Source organism: Colobus angolensis, unplaced genomic scaffold, assembly GCF_000951035.1.
Source record: "Colobus angolensis palliatus isolate OR3802 unplaced genomic scaffold, Cang.pa_1.0 Scaffold79, whole genome shotgun sequence".
Lineage (NCBI taxonomy): Eukaryota > Metazoa > Chordata > Mammalia > Primates > Cercopithecidae > Colobus > Colobus angolensis.
In genome coordinates, this window is record NW_012121709.1 from 730917 (window position 1) to 739214 (window position 8298).

Sequence of the window (8298 nt, forward strand, 5' to 3'; positions counted from 1 at the left end):
GGAGCTTTAGTATGGAAATATAATCATTAGTGACTTTATTTAAACTTCTGCTTCACCCCAGTGTGGCAGGTGTCTGCTGAAATTGCTCAGCATTGAACAAGAAAAAGATGGCTCTTCTGTATTCATTCCACTCCTTTATTTTCCAAACCTTTCTTGAATATAGACACTACCCTGGCCTCAAAATGTTTATATTTTTTGTGGGGGCAGAGGAAACAATGGCAGCTGGTAGCTTCTTTTTTTTTTTTTTTTTTTGAGATGGAGTCTGTCACCAGGCTGGAGTGCAGTGGCGCCATCTCGGCTCACTGTAATCTCTGCCTCCCAGACTCAAGCGATTCTCGTGCTTCAACCTCCCGAGTAGCTGGGATTACAGGTGCCTGCCCCTATGGCTGGCTAATTTTTGGATTTTCAGTAGAGATGGGGTTTCACCATATTGACCAGGCTGGTCTTGAACTCCTGACCTCACATAAAGAAAATAGGTTTAACTGGCTAGAATTCTGCAGGCTGAATAGGAAGCATGGATGGGGAGGGCTCAGGAAACTTACAATCATGGTGGAAGGTGAAGGGGAAGGATCATGACTTCAACATGGCAACAGGAGAGAGTGAGAGAAGGGGGAGGTGCTAAACAGATCTGAGCAACCAGATCTGGTGAGAACTCACTCAGTATCATGAGAACAGCAAGGGGGGATGTCTGCCCCAATGATCCAATCACCTCCCACCAGGCCCTTCCTCCAGTGTTGAGGATTACAATTCAACATGAGATTTGGGCAGGGACACAAATCCAAACCACATCAGCAAGCAACTTCACTTCTTTTCACATCTGTAAAATGGGGATAAAACAGTACCTACTTCATAGGACCTTTAAGGGGAGATCAGATAATACATAAAAAGTGCTTAGCTCAATGGGTGGCAGAGAGTCAACACTTAAAGACACCACATACCTGTACTTATAGATGCCACTTCCCTATGTACCAAGATCCTAGCTTGCTGTGTGACTTAGGGAAGTTGCTTGGCCTCTCAGGGCTACTTTCATTTGTAAAATGCATGGGTTCAGTTGCATATCACAGGTTCCTTCTGACTTGAACAATTCACCATCCTCAGATTGCTTATATAGCACACCCATACTATTTATTTTCAAAAGTCTATTCATTATATCCTACTTCTTGTAATGTAAAATTATTACTTCTTGTAATAATTTTAGATAATAGTTGTACAGATTTAATAGAAGCCAGATGAATTGTTCAGCATTTTTTTAAATGCAGGAATTGAACAGTGTATTTATGTACATAATTACCCGTTTTTTTCCTTTGCAATCTAAAAGGGCATATTAAAAATTGAGCAATGAATTCTTTCTCCTCCCATTGGGTCAAGGAACTGGCTAATACAGTTTTATGTTAATTGGAAGACACATTAAATAGCATAGCTAAAAGAAAGAGAAGCACTCAGTTGTAAAAGTGCTTTTTAATCACCTACCTGATTTTGAGCATCTGAAGGGTTTCCAGCAAGTTCTGCGGCCCTGAGGGAATGAATACTTGTTCTGTCTTCATTACAGAGTTGATAAATAAACGATTTCTTGAGTGTGGCTCTTGGTGAAATTCTCAAACACCAATGAACCAGATTTATCTTAGCTTCTCTCTGCAATTTCTCTTCCTCCTAAATGCCTTGCTGTGATTTTAGCCTGGCCTCTTGTCCATTTAATGTACTGTTTTTGCTCGACGTGTAGTTCATTTTATGGCTAACCAGAAGGCAGTTTGCTTTGAAGTCACTTTCCTGCTCTAAAACCTTTAGTGGCTCTCTATTGCCTCTGGTATCGAATACAGACTCCTTAGCCTAGTACCTGGTCTTAACTTTCCTGGAAAGCCAAAGGGGATGATTTGCTGTTCCCCACACATGCCCTGGGGCTTTAAAATTTTCCTCTATGCATTCATTTATTCTCTTACCCCATCTTTTATATCTTTCCCTCCTCCTCCATTTTTTTTTTTTTTTTTTTTTTTTTGACACAGAGTTGCACTCTATTTCCCAGGCTGGAGTGCAGTGGGGCGATCTTGGCTCACTGCAACCTCTGTCTGCCGGGTTCAAGTGAGTTTCCAGCCTCAGCCTCCTGAGTAGCTGGGATTACAGGTGTGTGCCACCACATCTGGCTAAGTTTTGTATTTTTAGTAGAGATGGGGTTTCACCATGTTGGCCAGGCTGGTCTTGAACTCCTGATCTCAGGTGATCCACCCGCCTTGGTCTCCCAAAGTGCTGGGATTACAGGCATGAGCTACCTCGCCTGGCTGACATTGTTAAGTAGTGTCCTGCCCATGGTAGATTCTTAGTAAATATTTATTGAATTAAATTAGCAAATTCATATATTGTGCTTTAGGGGAACACTTCTGTTCTCAAGGTTAATTATTTGTTTCATTAATTAAGGACTTCTGCTTTTAATCGAGATGTTATCTTGAGATATTTGGGGAAACTGGCTTTTCAGATGCCACAGCTTAAGACCTGAGAAATGCAAACCTTCTTGTGAGAAGCCAGCAGCTGATCATTTCCAAGGGCTTGAGCTTCTGGGTTAAATGCACAGTAAGCTGTGATAAAAGGGGCGGTAGACACACTATTCTTTTTGTGTTTTGGACCAAATCTTCAAAATCTGCTTTACACTTACAGCACATTTCACATTGGATGCTAACTTCATCAGAAATATTTGATCTGGATTTCTATTTTGTTATATTTACAATTGGCAAAGTATATTGACATCATTAAGTCCTAATCATCCTTTAAAATGCTCCAGGAACTGAATCAGATTTGAGTTAAACACTAAGATTAAAATAGACGAAAAGTAAATAAAATAAAAAATTCACTTTTTTAGTTATACTAACCACATTTCAAGTATTCAAAAAATAGCCACATGTGGTTTGTAGTGATCTCATTGGATGATGCTAGATCTGGAGGTTTCGTGAGCACCATCTTCCCCAAACCCTCACAGACTGTTTCTTATCTAACGCCACCACCAGACAATTGACCTAGAAGGTAGAAGTTCAAGGGTTATCCTCGACCCCTACCTCTCCCCATCTCAAGTAGCTGGGATTACAAGTGCATGCCACCATGTCTGACTAATTATTTTACTTTATGTAGAGATGGGGTCTTGCTATGTTGCCCAGGCTGCTCTCAAATGCTTGGCCTCAAACGATCCTCCTGCCTCAGCTTCCTCAGTAGCTGGAATTAGATTGCTCTTCCTAACGTGCAGATCTGGCCATTCACTCACATTCTCTGCTCCAGTTGAGTCTTATTGCTGTTCCTTGAGTTTCCTCTGAAATCTCTGGGTCTTTAGACACGATATTCTGTCTCTTTAGAATCCTGTTTCTTCTCTCCTTCCACCTCCTGCCTATTGTTCAGTTTGCCTTCACTGAGAAGCCGTCCTGGATTCCTTCTAGTCTGCACTACGTGCTCCTTCTTGGTGCTCTCACGTCTCTGTGCTTCCCCTTCTCTGCCACCTTCTCACACTGATGACAGAGCCTGGTGTGAGACTGGATCTGGTCTCTTTGTTCACTGCTGCATCCCCAGTGTCTAGAGTCAGCACCTGTCAATATGCATGAATAAATTACAGACCTGCCCCCCAAACCAACCTGTCATCTTGGTGCCTATTGTTCAGAAGCATCCCAGTGATGGGAAACATAACCAGCCCCACTTTCTGGAAAATTGACCCCAGCACAAGTCTGACACACAGTGGGTCAATGGTCCTGGTCCATGGTGACAGAGCAACTAAGGTAGCTCCCAAAGCACACCTTGAACCACTAGAATAGTTGTTCCACTTTTGCATCCTCGCTTGAAATCTATCAATGGCTTCCTATTGCTTTGAGAGTAAAACTCAGACTCTTCCTACAGCCCACAAAGGACGGAGTGATCTGACCCTGCCCCGCTCTCCCATCTCATCTTTTCCTGCTTCCTTTCTTCATCTCTACACTTCACCGGCCCTCTTGTCTCCAGCCGCACCACACTGATCTCTCTGTTACCACTTCTGCATTTGCTGTTCCTCCTGGCTGGTGGAGGAATCCTCCTCTCCTTCTGGTTTCAGCTCAAATGGCTTTTCCTTTAAGAAGCCTTCCTTGGGTCGGTGTGGTGGCTCATGCCTATAATCCCAGCACTTTGGGAGGCTGTGCGGGGCAGATCACCTGAGGTTGGGAGTTCGAAACCAGACTGGCTAACATGGTGAAACCCCGTCTCTACTAAAAATACAAAAATTAGCTGGGCATGGTAGTGGGTGCCTGTAATTCCAGCTACTTGGGAGGCTGAGGCAAGAGAATCGCTTGAACCCGGGAGGCGGAGGTTGCAGGGAGCAGAGATTGCGCTACTGCACTCTAGCCTGAGCAACAGAGTGAGACTCTGTCTCAATTAAAAAAAAAAGAAAAAAAAAACCTTCCTTGATCTATCTAAAGGAGTAGCTCACCTAGTCCCTCTGCAGTCCATTATCTTATTTGGTTATCTTCATAGCACTTAAATGTGTCTAAAGTTATTATTTATTTATTTATTTATTTATTTATTTTTGAGATGGAGTCTCACTCTGTTGCCCAGGCTGGAGTGCAGTGGCATGATCTTGGCTCACTGCACCCTCTGCCTCCTGGGTTCATGCCATTCCCCTGCCTCAGCTTCCCGAGCAGCTGGGACTACAGGTGCCCACCACCAGGCCCAGCTAAGTTTTTGTATCTTTAGTAGAGACAGGGTTTCACCGTGCTAGCCAGGATGGTCTTGATCTCCTAATCTCATGATCCCCTCGCCTTGGCCTCCCAAAGTGCTGGGATTACAGGCGTGAGCCACCGCGCCCGGCTGTCTAAAGTTATTTTATGCATTCATTTTCTTAGTAACAGTTATTTCTCCCCATTTGAATGTAAATTCTGTGAGGACAAAGATTTTTGTCATCTCATTCATTACTGTTTTCCCAAAGCCCAGAACAGTGCCTTAAACATAGTAGGTGCTCAAGAAAACCCTTGTTTAATGAATGAACCATTAGATAATTCAGCTTTTTAGTAAGCAGAACACTTCGAAGAACCAGTTATAGGCAGATGTCAAGCATTCTTTCTTTCTTACCTTTTAGCTTGTTAATCAGTTTCGTTGATCAAATGCAATGGTATCTTTTCATTTTCATAGGAGAGAGCTGGTTCACAGCTCCCTAGTTTTAATAGTTTAGACAAATGAATGCAGTCATGTAACCACCACCATGACTGATGGTGCAGACACCTGAGCATTCTTTTTACTTCCCTAGGAAAGGTGCAAGAATTTTGCCATAAGAAAGTCATTCCTGCCACTCTTCTGGGAATGTGTTAGTTCCATCCAGATCCCTCCTCATCCTACCCAGAGCATCTTGGATTTTTTTTTTCTGGAGTACAATCTCGGCTCACTGCAACCTGTACCTCTTGGGTTCAAGGGATTCTCCTGCCTCAGCTTCCTGAGTAGCTGAGATTATAGGTGTGCACCACCACGCCTAGCTAATTTTTGTATTTTTAGTAGAGATGGGGGAGTTTCACCATGTTGGTCAGGCTGGTCTTGAACTCCTGACCTCAGGTAATCCACCTGCCTTGGCCTCCCGAAGTGCTGGGATTACAGGTGTGAGCCACTGTGCCTGGCCAGGGCTGTTGTTGTTATTTTTTACTTCAATATTTAATTCTAGCAATAGAAATACTCTTATGTAACTAGCATTGTCCTAGCCAGCAAGAAAAAAAAAAAGGGAAAAATAATTAGAGTCCCTTCAATGAAATTAGCAGCCTGCAGTAGGGTAACTGTCCCTCCTACTCCTTAATTTGAACGGATGTGCTTATGGCTAGCGGCTAAAGCATTTGTCAAATATAGGCACATCCGCCAGAATCTCAGTTGTCACTACCACATTTCCTCTGATCTTCAGTGTGGCATTCTTGGAACTGTAATGAAATCCGGACTATAAAGACTCCAGTGAAGAAATAAAGTGGAAACAAAACAGCCTTTTGCCACCCCACGCTCTGCTTTACATAAGGAGCAATGTCTATTGGAAAGCTCAGCCCCGCCTGTCAAAATATTTTTTGGGGGGTGGGCCATTCATTTGGAAATACTCCAGGAGGCCTTTAATTACAGCCTTTACTGCATTTGCAGTGCTGAAATGAGTCCATGTGCTTCTTGCTTGATCTTCCACATCACGACTCTGGCTTTTGAAAGGCTCTTTTGGTGTAATTGAGGTTAAGTATAGTTACTCTGCTTCTGAGAATACACACCCCTTTAATAAGCCCGAGAAACAGGGTAGAAAACTTGCAATTGTTTTTCCTCTTGGGAAACTGTTAGCACCTTACATTTGCTGTTAAACTTTTCACCTGTGATTGGGGCTCTCTTTTCTGTCCCTGGGGTTCCCTGAGGAGTGTCTGGGCCCTAGAGGATCCTGGGAAGAGTATCTGGGCCCTAAAGAGAGAGTTTTCCTTTTTGAAATTTGAGACAGGGTCTCACTCTGTCACCCAGGCTGGAGTGCAATGACGTGATCTTGGCTCCCTGCAATCTCAACTTCCTGGGCTCAAGTGATCCCCCTGCCCCAGCCTCCCGAGTAGCTGGGACTACAGGCACGCACCGCCATGCCCAGCTACTTTTTGCATTTTTAATTTTTTTTGTAGAGACTGGGGTTTTGTCATATTGCCCAAGCTGGTTTTGAACTCCTGGGCTCAAGCGATCTGCCTGCCTTAGCCTCCCAAAGCGTTGGGATTACAGGTGTGAGCCACAGCACCCAGCCTGAGTTTTACGTTTTAAACTCTAGGATATCCAAGGTGAAGTCCAAAGAGAGCATCCAGGTAATAACAAGGTTATTCTGGAAGGGCTGGCTTGTGGCCAGTTTCTACCTTTCTAATAATAATGATAATGATGATGATGATGATAATAATTCCTGTCTAATGAGCTCTAGTTCTACACTGGGTCTGTATTAAGCCCTTTCTCTACATAACCTAATTTAACCTGCACAACAGCCCTGTGAGGTGGATCTAATTATTCCCACTTTACAGCTGAGGAAACTGAGACTCATAAAGGGCCAAGTACATGGCCAAGGACACAGATCTGGCATGGGTCATTGTTGAGATTGAAGCCTGGGACTTTCTGACTCTAAAGCCTGCTGAGTTTGTTGTGGAGTGGGCTTTTGGTGAATCCCCCTGCATACTGGTTGGAGAGACCAGGTAGTGCTCTCTCTGGAAAGGAGGTGTCAGGGATATTCTTGGTGGCCTTGTGGTTTTAAGAATGGACTCTGCAATTAGACAGACCGGGCGATTTGGATCCTGGCTCTGCCCCTGACCAGCTAGGGTTGATGGAGTAATGGCTCCCAAAGATGTCCATGTCCTAATTCTGGAGCCCACGGATATGTCCCTTCCAGCAAAAGGGACTTTGCAGATGTGATTAAGGATCTTGAGATGTAGAGATGATCCTGGATTATCCAGGCGAGTGCAATCCATCACCCAGGTCCTTATAAAAGGGAAGCAGAGCCTGGGCAGCATAGTGAGACACTGTCTCTACTAAAAACAAACACAAGTGCATGCCTGTAGACCCAGCTACTTGGGGGTGAGGGTGGGGGTCTGAGGTGGGAGGATCTTTTGGGCCTATGAGTTCAAGACCAGGCTAGACGATATAGCAAGGCCCTGCCTCTGCAAAAAATTAACTAGCTGGATGTGGTGGTGCATGCCTGTAATCCCAGCTACTTGGGAGGTTGAGGTGAGAGGATTGCTTGAGCCTGGGAGGTGCAGGCTGCAATGAGCTATGATTGCACCACTGCACTCCAGAATGGGTGACAGAGTGAGATCCTGTCTCTAAAGAAAAGGCAAGAAGTAGGGTCAGAGATAAGAGGAGACATGATGACAGCAGAGATTGGGCTGATACACTTTGAAGCTAGAGGTAGGGGCCACAAGCCAAGGAATGCCTGTAAGCCACTAGAAGCTGAAAAAAGCAAAGAAATGGATTCTCCCTTCAGAGCTTCTAGAAGGAACCAGCTCCCCTGGCACCTTGACTTGAGCCCAGTGAAACTGATTTGGAACTTCTGACTTCCAGAACTGTAAGAGAATAAATTTGCATTGTTGAAAGCTCCTAAATTTGTGGCAATTTGTTACAGCAGCAATGGGAAATAGAACACCAGATGTTTGTCCTTGGGCTAGTGAATAAATCTCTCTGAGCCTCAATTCCATCGTCTGTGAAATGGTAATGATAAAATCAATGCCCACATCATAGCGTGATAGTGGAGACAGAAGTTGATGCATATAAGATCCTTTGTGGGGCTGGGCATGGTGGCTCACTCCTATAATCCCAGCACTTTGGGAGGCTGAGGTGGGTAGA

The 8298-nt window shown here is 44.2% G+C and overlaps 1 protein-coding gene across 1 annotated transcript in view; it reads left to right on the top strand.

Moving 5' to 3' along the window:
* Positions 1-8298, top strand: part of RPH3A (rabphilin 3A) — a 338292-nt gene that overhangs the window by 35598 nt on the left and 294396 nt on the right. The gene's annotated exons all lie outside the window — the stretch shown is intronic.